Genomic DNA, 13,138 nt, shown 5'->3' on the forward strand with positions numbered 1-13,138 from the left:
GAAAGTGTCCCAAGGCACCCCAGTGTGCCACGGCACACAGTTTGAGAACCACTGCTATATAGTATAGTAGAAAATACACCATAGTCATGTGCAGTATAATGTAACATATGTATAATGTACTGCATAGTAAAAGTTCACAGTTTGGAAACTGATCCCAAGAGTTTAGGGTGGGCCCCACTGTGGGTTTCCCCTGTACACCTGAGGGCCAGTACAACCCTAACCCAGCCTCCTGTATAGAATGCAATGTGTCCCCCATGGACTCTGAGCCAATAAAGCAATATGTAGCAACATTCATTCAGAAGAACCTAATAAAAGTAAAAGCTGTTTAAGTGAGAAATGCATTTTCATTTTTTTATGATGTATAATTTTTTCCCCAACCCCGGTCTTACACAAAGGGAAGATTTAAAACAAAAAAAAATGTAGGGAGATGACCTTGGAACCATCACCTGATGTTGGAGTATGATGGTAGATGTTCATCTTAACAGCCACACACACTCCCCAATATGCTAAATGTTTTCAATCTTCTTATATGTCACTTTATATCATGAACATGTAGGCTTAGGGAGAGTTGGGTTCTTTTTTCTAAATTGTTTTTTATATATACAATGTATATATACTTTATTCATTTATAATGCTTACTATATGCTAATCACTATTTCTTGATTCCTATATGTCAATTACGCATAAATAAAGTGCAAACATTCATCATTTAAAATCACAATGCATTATGGGTAAACTGATTTGCATATGCAAATTATGTTGACCGTAATGCATTATGATAAACTATATATATATATATATATATATATATATAGATATATACACACACACACACACACACACACACACACACACACACACACACTGCTTATATATATTCAAACATACATCTGCAGTATGGCGGTGTGGATAATGAAATGGTTATCATATATATAAATATATGTAGTAAATGCTATAGAGCAGTGGGTCACAAACTTCTTTGAATCCCGGCGCCCTAGAGTATCAGAATTTTTTTATTTTTTTTTACGGCACCCCTAGGCCAAAAGTTTCTTACTGAGAAATGTAGAAAGAAATATTACATTAAGTAAATTGTGTTTATATGTCATCCTCAGGTTCCAATGTGTGGTGAGGGACAAGATTTGCTTCTGTTTGTCCACATATTTTATGATTGACAGCCACCAGCACTGGTTTTGCCTATTACATTGACCATAAATAATTTTAATTGGTCATGGACCATTAATCCAAGGCACCACTGAAAGTGTCCCAAGGCACCCCAGTGTGCCACGGCACACAGTTTGAGAACCACTGCTATATAGTATAGTAGAAAATACACCATAGTCATGTGCAGTATAATGTAACATATGTATAATGTACTGCATAGTAAAAGTTCACAGTTTGGAAACTGATCCCAAGAGTTTAGGGTGGGCCCCACTGTGGGTTTCCCCTGTACACCTGAGGGCCAGTACAACCCTAACCCAGCCTCCTGTATAGAATGCAATGTGTCCCCCATGGACTCTGAGCCAATAAAGCAATATGTAGCAACATTCATTCAGAAGAACCTAATAAAAGTAAAAGCTGTTTAAGTGAGAAATGCATTTTCATTTTTTTATGATGTATAATTTTTTCCCCAACCCCGGTCTTACACAAAGGGAAGATTTAAAACAAAAAAAAATGTAGGGAGATGACCTTGGAACCATCACCTGATGTTGGAGTATGATGGTAGATGTTCATCTTAACAGCCACACACACTCCCTAATATGCTAAATGTTTTCAATCTTCTTATATGTCACTTTATATCATGAACATGTAGGCTTAGGGAGAGTTGGGTTCTTTTTTCTAAATTGTTTTTTATATATACAATGTATATATACTTTATTCATTTATAATGCTTACTATATGCTAATCACTATTTCTTGATTCCTATATGTCAATTACGCATAAATAAAGTGCAAACATTCATCATTTAAAATCACAATGCATTATGGGTAAACTGATTTGCATATGCAAATTATGTTGACCGTAATGCATTATGATAAACTATATATATATATATATATATATATATATATACACACACACACACACTGCTTATATATATTCAAACATACATCTACAGCAGGGGTGTCAAACTCAAATTCATCGGGGGCCACATCAGCAGTTTGGTCCCCATCAAAGGGCCGGTTGTATCTGTAGGTCTATCCAAAATTTACCGCTCCACCTGCCTTATATGTGCCCAGCCATCTGCCCCCTTTTAAAGTGCCCAGCCATGTGCCCCCTTTTATAGTGCCCAGCCATGTGCCCCCTTTTATAGTGCACAGGTCCCCATTTTACACATTGCGGCAGGCACAGGTCCCCATTTTACACATTGCGGCAGGCACAGGTCCCCATTTTACACATAGCGGCAGGTACAGGTCCCCATTTTACACATTGTGGCAGGCACAGGTCCCCATTTTACACATAGCGGCAGGTACAGGTCCCCATTTTACACATTGTGGCAGCACAGGTCCCCATTTTACACATTGTGGCAGGCACAGGTCCCCATTTTACACATTGTGGCAGGCACAGGTCCCCATTTTACACATTGCGGCAGGCACAGGTCCCCATTTTACACATAGCGGCAGGCACAGGTCCCCATTTTACACATAGCGGCAGGTACAGGTCCCCATTTTACACATTGTGGCAGGCACAGGTCCCCATTTTACACATAGCGGCAGGTACAGGTCCCCATTTTACACATTGTGGCAGGCACAGGTCCCCATTTTACACATAGCGGCAGGTACAGGTCCCCATTTTACACATTGTGGCAGGCACAGGTCCCCATTTTACACATTGTGGCAGGCACAGGTCCCCATTTTACACATAGCGGCAGGTACAGGTCCCCATTTTACACATTGTGGCAGGCACAGGTCCCCATTTTACACATTGTGGCAGGCACAGGTCCCCATTTTACACATAGCGGCAGGTACAGGTCCCCATTTTACACATTGTGGCAGGCACAGGTCCCCATTTTACACATAGCGGCAGGTACAGGTCCCCATTTTACACATTGTGGCAGGCACAGGTCCCCATTTTACACATAGCGGCAGGTACAGGTCCCCATTTTACACATTGTGGCAGGCACAGGTCCCCATTTTACACATTGTGGCAGGCACAGGTCCCCATTTTACACATAGCGGCAGGTACAGGTCCCCATTTTACACATTGTGGCAGGCACAGGTCCCCATTTTACACATTGTGGCAGGCACAGGTCCCCATTTTACACATTGCGGCAGGTGGTGGAAGGAGGGAGAGAGAGAGAAAGAGAGGAAGGGAGAGGGGCTGACTTACATTTGAAGCGGTTCTCGCCGCTCTTCAGCCGCCTCTCCCTCCTCGTCTGCGCGGCTCCCTTCTCCCTCCTCCGACGGGGTTTCGTTGAATGACGCGTTTGCGCCGTGACGTCACGACGCAATCGCGTCATTCCGCGAAACCCCGCCCCCCCCCAAGCTGGGCACTCGGGAGAAGGGGGTTTCATGGCGGCGGCACCGCGGGCCATCAGACGAGGTCTGGCGGGCCGGATTTGGCCCGCGGGCCTTGTCTTTGACACCCCTGATCTACAGTATGGCGGTGTGGATAATGAAATGGTTATCATTACTGCCTCACAGCACTGATTCCCACCATGGTCCTAACTGTGTGGAGTTTGTATATTCTCCTCATGTTCCCCTTTATAGTATATAATGTAATGAGCCTCCCCAGTGTTGGACTGGGGAATGAAAGGCCCACCGGCGGAATGCAGTGGCAGTTGGCCCATGCTTAAGTGGGTGGCTAGCATTTACAGTACAGATGGTGTAATGGTTAGCGTTGCTGCCTTACATCCCTGAGACACTAAGGTCATAGGTTCAATTCCCACCATGGACCTGAGTGTGTGGAATTTGTACAAACTACACTTGCATGGGTATTCCAGGTTCCTGGTAGGTTAATTGTTTCCCAACAAAAACGTAGCACCTAGTGTATACATGGGCAGACTAGATGAGCCGCCAAGTGGTTCTTATCTGCCGTCACCATTAGAGAGCACATGTTATGATACCCTTGATAAATATATGTAGTAAATGCTATAGAGCAGTGGGTCACAAACTTCTTTGAATCCCGGCGCCCTAGAGTATCAGAATTTTTTTTTATTTTTTTTTACGGCACCCCTAGTCCAAAAGTTTCTTACTGAGAAATGTAGAAAGAAATATTACATTAAGTAAATTGTGTTTATATGTCATCCTCAGGTTCCAATGTGTGGTGAGGGACAAGATTTGCTTCTGTTTGTCCACATATTTTATGATTGACAGCCACCAGCACTGGTTTTGCCTATTACATTGACCATAAATAATTTTAATTGGTCATGGACCATTAATCCAAGGCACCACTGAAAGTGTCCCAAGGCACCCCAGGGTGCCACGGCACACAGTTTGAGAACCACTGCTATATAGTATAGTAGAAAATACACCATAGTCATGTGCAGTATAATGTAACATATGTATAATGTACTGCATAGTAAAAGTTCACAGATTGGAAACTGATCCCAAGAGTTTAGGGTGGGCCCCACTGTGGGTTTCCCCTGTACACCTGAGGGCCAGTACAACCCTAACCCAGCCTCCTGTATAGAATGCAATGTGTCCCCCATGAACTCTGAGCCAATAAAGCAATATGTAGCAACACTGAATGAAGAACCTAATTAAAGTAAAAGCTGTTTAAGTGAGAAATGCATTTTCATTTTTTTTATTATGTATTATTTTTCCCCCAACCCTGGTCTTACACAAAGGGAAGATTTAAAACAAAAAAAAATGTAGGGAGATGACCTTGGAACCATCACCTGATGTTGGAGTATGTGGGTAGATGTTCATCTTAACAGCCACACACACTCCCCGATATGCTTAATATTTTCAATCTTCTTATATGTCACTTTATATCATGAACATGTAGGCTTAGGGAGAGTTGGGTTCTTTTTTCTAAATTGTTTTTTATATATACAATGTATATATACTTTATTCATTTATAATGCTTACTATATGCTAATCACTATTTCTTGATTCCTATATGTCAATTACGCATAAATAAAGTGCAAACATTCATCATTTAAAATCACAATGCATTATGGGTAAACTGATTTGCATATGCAAATTATGTTGACCGTAATGCATTATGATAAACTATATATATATATATATATATATATATATAGATATACACACACACACACACACACACACACACACACACACACACACACTGCTTATATATATTCAAACATACATCTGCAGTATGGCGGTGTGGATAATGAAATGGTTATCATATATATAAATATATGTAGTAAATGCTATAGAGCAGTGGGTCACAAACTTCTTTGAATCCCGGCGCCCTAGAGTATCAGAATTTTTTTATTTTTTTTTACGGCACCCCTAGGCCAAAAGTTTCTTACTGAGAAATGTAGAAAGAAATATTACATTAAGTAAATTGTGTTTATATGTCATCCTCAGGTTCCAATGTGTGGTGAGGGACAAGATTTGCTTCTGTTTGTCCACATATTTTATGATTGACAGCCACCAGCACTGGTTTTGCCTATTACATTGACCATAAATAATTTTAATTGGTCATGGACCATTAATCCAAGGCACCACTGAAAGTGTCCCAAGGCACCCCAGTGTGCCACGGCACACAGTTTGAGAACCACTGCTATATAGTATAGTAGAAAATACACCATAGTCATGTGCAGTATAATGTAACATATGTATAATGTACTGCATAGTAAAAGTTCACAGTTTGGAAACTGATCCCAAGAGTTTAGGGTGGGCCCCACTGTGGGTTTCCCCTGTACACCTGAGGGCCAGTACAACCCTAACCCAGCCTCCTGTATAGAATGCAATGTGTCCCCCATGGACTCTGAGCCAATAAAGCAATATGTAGCAACATTCATTCAGAAGAACCTAATAAAAGTAAAAGCTGTTTAAGTGAGAAATGCATTTTCATTTTTTTATGATGTATAATTTTTTCCCCAACCCCGGTCTTACACAAAGGGAAGATTTAAAACAAAAAAAAAATGTAGGGAGATGACCTTGGAACCATCACCTGATGTTGGAGTATGATGGTAGATGTTCATCTTAACAGCCACACACACTCCCCAATATGCTAAATGTTTTCAATCTTCTTATATGTCACTTTATATCATGAACATGTAGGCTTAGGGAGAGTTGGGTTCTTTTTTCTAAATTGTTTTTTATATATACAATGTATATATACTTTATTCATTTATAATGCTTACTATATGCTAATCACTATTTCTTGATTCCTATATGTCAATTACGCATAAATAAAGTGCAAACATTCATCATTTAAAATCACAATGCATTATGGGTAAACTGATTTGCATATGCAAATTATGTTGACCGTAATGCATTATGATAAACTATATATATATATATATATATATATATAGATATATACACACACACACACACACACACACACACACACACACACACACTGCTTATATATATTCAAACATACATCTGCAGTATGGCGGTGTGGATAATGAAATGGTTATCATATATATAAATATATGTAGTAAATGCTATAGAGCAGTGGGTCACAAACTTCTTTGAATCCCGGCGCCCTAGAGTATCAGAATTTTTTTATTTTTTTTTACGGCCAAAAGTTTCTTACTGAGAAATGTAGAAAGAAATATTACATTAAGTAAATTGTGTTTATATGTCATCCTCAGGTTCCAATGTGTGGTGAGGGACAAGATTTGCTTCTGTTTGTCCACATATTTTATGATTGACAGCCACCAGCACTGGTTTTGCCTATTACATTGACCATAAATAATTTTAATTGGTCATGGACCATTAATCCAAGGCACCACTGAAAGTGTCCCAAGGCACCCCAGTGTGCCACGGCACACAGTTTGAGAACCACTGCTATATAGTATAGTAGAAAATACACCATAGTCATGTGCAGTATAATGTAACATATGTATAATGTACTGCATAGTAAAAGTTCACAGTTTGGAAACTGATCCCAAGAGTTTGGGTGGGCCCCACTGTGGGTTTCCCCTGTACACCTGAGGGCCAGTACAACCCTAACCCAGCCTCCTGTATAGAATGCAATGTGTCCCCCATGGACTCTGAGCCAATAAAGCAATATGTAGCAACATTCATTCAGAAGAACCTAATAAAAGTAAAAGCTGTTTAAGTGAGAAATGCATTTTCATTTTTTTATGATGTATAATTTTTTCCCCAACCCCGGTCTTACACAAAGGGAAGATTTAAAACAAAAAAAAATGTAGGGAGATGACCTTGGAACCATCACCTGATGTTGGAGTATGATGGTAGATGTTCATCTTAACAGCCACACACACTCCCCAATATGCTAAATGTTTTCAATCTTCTTATATGTCACTTTATATCATGAACATGTAGGCTTAGGGAGAGTTGGGTTCTTTTTTCTAAATTGTTTTTTATATATACAATGTATATATACTTTATTCATTTATAATGCTTACTATATGCTAATCACTATTTCTTGATTCCTATATGTCAATTACGCATAAATAAAGTGCAAACATTCATCATTTAAAATCACAATGCATTATGGGTAAACTGATTTGCATATGCAAATTATGTTGACCGTAATGCATTATGATAAACTATATATATATATATATATATATATATATATAGATATATACACACACACACACACACACACACACACACACACACACACACACACACACTGCTTATATATATTCAAACATACATCTGCAGTATGGCGGTGTGGATAATGAAATGGTTATCATATATATAAATATATGTAGTAAATGCTATAGAGCAGTGGGTCACAAACTTCTTTGAATCCCGGCGCCCTAGAGTATCAGAATTTTTTTATTTTTTTTTACGGCACCCCTAGGCCAAAAGTTTCTTACTGAGAAATGTAGAAAGAAATATTACATTAAGTAAATTGTGTTTATATGTCATCCTCAGGTTCCAATGTGTGGTGAGGGACAAGATTTGCTTCTGTTTGTCCACATATTTTATGATTGACAGCCACCAGCACTTGTTTTGCCTATTACATTGACCATAAATAATTTTAATTGGTCATGGACCATTAATCCAAGGCACCACTGAAAGTGTCCCAAGGCACCCCAGTGTGCCACGGCACACAGTTTGAGAACCACTGCTATATAGTATAGTAGAAAATACACCATAGTCATGTGCAGTATAATGTAACATATGTATAATGTACTGCATAGTAAAAGTTCACAGTTTGGAAACTGATCCCAAGAGTTTAGGGTGGGCCCCACTGTGGGTTTCCCCTGTACACCTGAGGGCCAGTACAACCCTAACCCAGCCTCCTGTATAGAATGCAATGTGTCCCCCATGGACTCTGAGCCAATAAAGCAATATGTAGCAACATTCATTCAGAAGAACCTAATAAAAGTAAAAGCTGTTTAAGTGAGAAATGCATTTTCATTTTTTTATGATGTATAATTTTTTCCCCAACCCCGGTCTTACACAAAGGGAAGATTTAAAACAAAAAAAAATGTAGGGAGATGACCTTGGAACCATCACCTGATGTTGGAGTATGATGGTAGATGTTCATCTTAACAGCCACACACACTCCCCAATATGCTAAATGTTTTCAATCTTCTTATATGTCACTTTATATCATGAACATGTAGGCTTAGGGAGAGTTGGGTTCTTTTTTCTAAATTGTTTTTTATATATACAATGTATATATACTTTATTCATTTATAATGCTTACTATATGCTAATCACTATTTCTTGATTCCTATATGTCAATTACGCATAAATAAAGTGCAAACATTCATCATTTAAAATCACAATGCATTATGGGTAAACTGATTTGCATATGCAAATTATGTTGACCGTAATGCATTATGATAAACTATATATATATATATATATATATATACACACACACACACACTGCTTATATATATTCAAACATACATCTACAGCAGGGGTGTCAAACTCAAATTCATCGGGGGCCACATCAGCAGTTTGGTCCCCATCAAAGGGCCGGTTGTATCTGTAGGTCTATCCAAAATTTACCGCTCCACCTGCCTTATATGTGCCCAGCCATCTGCCCCCTTTTAAAGTGCCCAGCCATGTGCCCCCTTTTATAGTGCCCAGCCATGTGCCCCCTTTTATAGTGCACAGGTCCCCATTTTACACATTGCGGCAGGCACAGGTCCCCATTTTACACATTGCGGCAGGCACAGGTCCCCATTTTACACATAGCGGCAGGTACAGGTCCCCATTTTACACATTGTGGCAGGCACAGGTCCCCATTTTACACATAGCGGCAGGTACAGGTCCCCATTTTACACATTGTGGCAGCACAGGTCCCCATTTTACACATTGTGGCAGGCACAGGTCCCCATTTTACACATAGCGGCAGGTACAGGTCCCCATTTTACACATTGTGGCAGGCACAGGTCCCCATTTTACACATTGCGGCAGGCACAGGTCCCCATTTTACACATAGCGGCAGGTACAGGTCCCCATTTTACACATTGTGGCAGGCACAGGTCCCCATTTTACACATAGCGGCAGGTACAGGTCCCCATTTTACACATTGTGGCAGGCACAGGTCCCCATTTTACACATTGTGGCAGGCACAGGTCCCCATTTTACACATAGCGGCAGGTACAGGTCCCCATTTTACACATTGTGGCAGGCACAGGTCCCCATTTTACACATTGTGGCAGGCACAGGTCCCCATTTTACACATAGCGGCAGGTACAGGTCCCCATTTTACACATTGTGGCAGGCACAGGTCCCCATTTTACACATTGTGGCAGGCACAGGTCCCCATTTTACACATAGCGGCAGGTACAGGTCCCCATTTTACACATTGTGGCAGGCACAGGTCCCCATTTTACACATAGCGGCAGGTACAGGTCCCCATTTTACACATTGTGGCAGGCACAGGTCCCCATTTTACACATAGCGGCAGGTACAGGTCCCCATTTTACTCATTGTGGCAGGCACAGGTCCCCATTTTACACATTGTGGCAGGCACAGGTCCCCATTTTACACATAGCGGCAGGTACAGGTCCCCATTTTACACATTGTGGCAGGCACAGGTCCCCATTTTACACATTGTGGCAGGCACAGGTCCCCATTTTACACATTGCGGCAGGTGGTGGAAGGAGGGAGAGAGAGAGAAAGAGAGGAAGGGAGAGGGGCTGACTTACATTTGAAGCGGTTCTCGCCGCTCTTCAGCCGCCTCTCCCTCCTCGTCTGCGCGGCTCCCTTCTCCCTCCTCCGACGGGGTTTCGTTGAATGACGCGTTTGCGCCGTGACGTCACGACGCAATCGCGTCATTCCGCGAAACCCCGCCCCCCCCCAAGCTGGGCACTCGGGAGAAGGGGGTTTCATGGCGGCGGCACCGCGGGCCATCAGACGAGGTCTGGCGGGCCGGATTTGGCCCGCGGGCCTTGTCTTTGACACCCCTGATCTACAGTATGGCGGTGTGGATAATGAAATGGTTATCATTACTGCCTCACAGCACTGATTCCCACCATGGTCCTAACTGTGTGGAGTTTGTATATTCTCCTCATGTTCCCCTTTATAGTATATAATGTAATGAGCCTCCCCAGTGTTGGACTGGGGAATGAAAGGCCCACCGGCGGAATGCAGTGGCAGATGGCCCATGCTTAAGTGGGTGGCTAGCATTTACAGTACAGATGGTGTAATGGTTAGCGTTGCTGCCTTACATCCCTGAGACACTATGGTCATAGGTTCAATTCCCACCATGGACCTGAGTGTGTGGAATTTGTACAAACTACACTTGCATGGGTATTCCAGGTTCCTGGTAGGTTAATTGTTTCCCAACAAAAACGTAGCACCTAGTGTATACATGGGCAGACTAGATGAGCCGCCAAGTGGTTCTTATCTGCCGTCACCATTAGAGAGCACATGTTATGATACCCTTGATAAATATATGTAGTAAATGCTATAGAGCAGTGGGTCACAAACTTCTTTGAATCCCGGCGCCCTAGAGTATCAGAATTTTTTTATTTTTTTTTACGGCACCCCTAGGCCAAAAGTTTCTTACTGAGAAATGTAGAAAGAAATATTACATTAAGTAAATTGTGTTTATATGTCATCCTCAGGTTCCAATGTGTGGTGAGGGACAAGATTTGCTTCTGTTTGTCCACATATTTTATGATTGACAGCCACCAGCACTGGTTTTGCCTATTACATTGACCATAAATAATTTTAATTGGTCATGGACCATTAATCCAAGGCACCACTGAAAGTGTCCCAAGGCACCCCAGTGTGCCACGGCACACAGTTTGAGAACCACTGCTATATAGTATAGTAGAAAATACACCATAGTCATGTGCAGTATAATGTAACATATGTATAATGTACTGCATAGTAAAAGTTCACAGTTTGGAAACTGATCCCAAGAGTTTAGGGTGGGCCCCACTGTGGGTTTCCCCTGTACACCTGAGGGCCAGTACAACCCTAACCCAGCCTCCTGTATAGAATGCAATGTGTCCCCCATGGACTCTGAGCCAATAAAGCAATATGTAGCAACATTCATTCAGAAGAACCTAATAAAAGTAAAAGCTGTTTAAGTGAGAAATGCATTTTCATTTTTTTATGATGTATAATTTTTTCCCCAACCCCGGTCTTACACAAAGGGAAGATTTAAAACAAAAAAAAATGTAGGGAGATGACCTTGGAACCATCACCTGATGTTGGAGTATGATGGTAGATGTTCATCTTAACAGCCACACACACTCCCCAATATGCTAAATGTTTTCAATCTTCTTATATGTCACTTTATATCATGAACATGTAGGCTTAGGGAGAGTTGGGTTCTTTTTTCTAAATTGTTTTTTATATATACAATGTATATATACTTTATTCATTTATAATGCTTACTATATGCTAATCACTATTTCTTGATTCCTATATGTCAATTACGCATAAATAAAGTGCAAACATTCATCATTTAAAATCACAATGCATTATGGGTAAACTGATTTGCATATGCAAATTATGTTGACCGTAATGCATTATGATAAACTATATATATATATATATATATATATACACACACACACACACTGCTTATATATATTCAAACATACATCTACAGCAGGGGTGTCAAACTCAAATTCATCGGGGGCCACATCAGCAGTTTGGTCCCCATCAAAGGGCCGGTTGTATCTGTAGGTCTATCCAAAATTTACCGCTCCACCTGCCTTATATGTGCCCAGCCATCTGCCCCCTTTTAAAGTGCCCAGCCATGTGCCCCCTTTTATAGTGCCCAGCCATGTGCCCCCTTTTATAGTGCACAGGTCCCCATTTTACACATTGCGGCAGGCACAGGTCCCCATTTTACACATTGCGGCAGGCACAGGTCCCCATTTTACACATAGCGGCAGGTACAGGTCCCCATTTTACACATTGTGGCAGGCACAGGTCCCCATTTTACACATAGCGGCAGGTACAGGTCCCCATTTTACACATTGTGGCAGCACAGGTCCCCATTTTACACATTGTGGCAGGCACAGGTCCCCATTTTACACATAGCGGCAGGTACAGGTCCCCATTTTACACATTGTGGCAGGCACAGGTCCCCATTTTACACATTGCGGCAGGCACAGGTCCCCATTTTACACATAGCGGCAGGTACAGGTCCCCATTTTACACATTGTGGCAGGCACAGGTCCCCATTTTACACATAGCGGCAGGTACAGGTCCCCATTTTACACATTGTGGCAGGCACAGGTCCCCATTTTACACATTGTGGCAGGCACAGGTCCCCATTTTACACATAGCGGCAGGTACAGGTCCCCATTTTACACATTGTGGCAGGCACAGGTCCCCATTTTACACATTGTGGCAGGCACAGGTCCCCATTTTACACATAGCGGCAGGTACAGGTCCCCATTTTACACATTGTGGCAGGCACAGGTCCCCATTTTACACATTGTGGCAGGCACAGGTCCCCATTTTACACATAGCGGCAGGTACAGGTCCCCATTTTACACATTGTGGCAGGCACAGGTCCCCATTTTACACATAGCGGCAGGTACAGGTCCCCATTTTACACATTGTGGCAGGCACAG

Source organism: Pseudophryne corroboree, unplaced genomic scaffold, assembly GCF_028390025.1.
Source record: "Pseudophryne corroboree isolate aPseCor3 unplaced genomic scaffold, aPseCor3.hap2 scaffold_172, whole genome shotgun sequence".
Lineage (NCBI taxonomy): Eukaryota > Metazoa > Chordata > Amphibia > Anura > Myobatrachidae > Pseudophryne > Pseudophryne corroboree.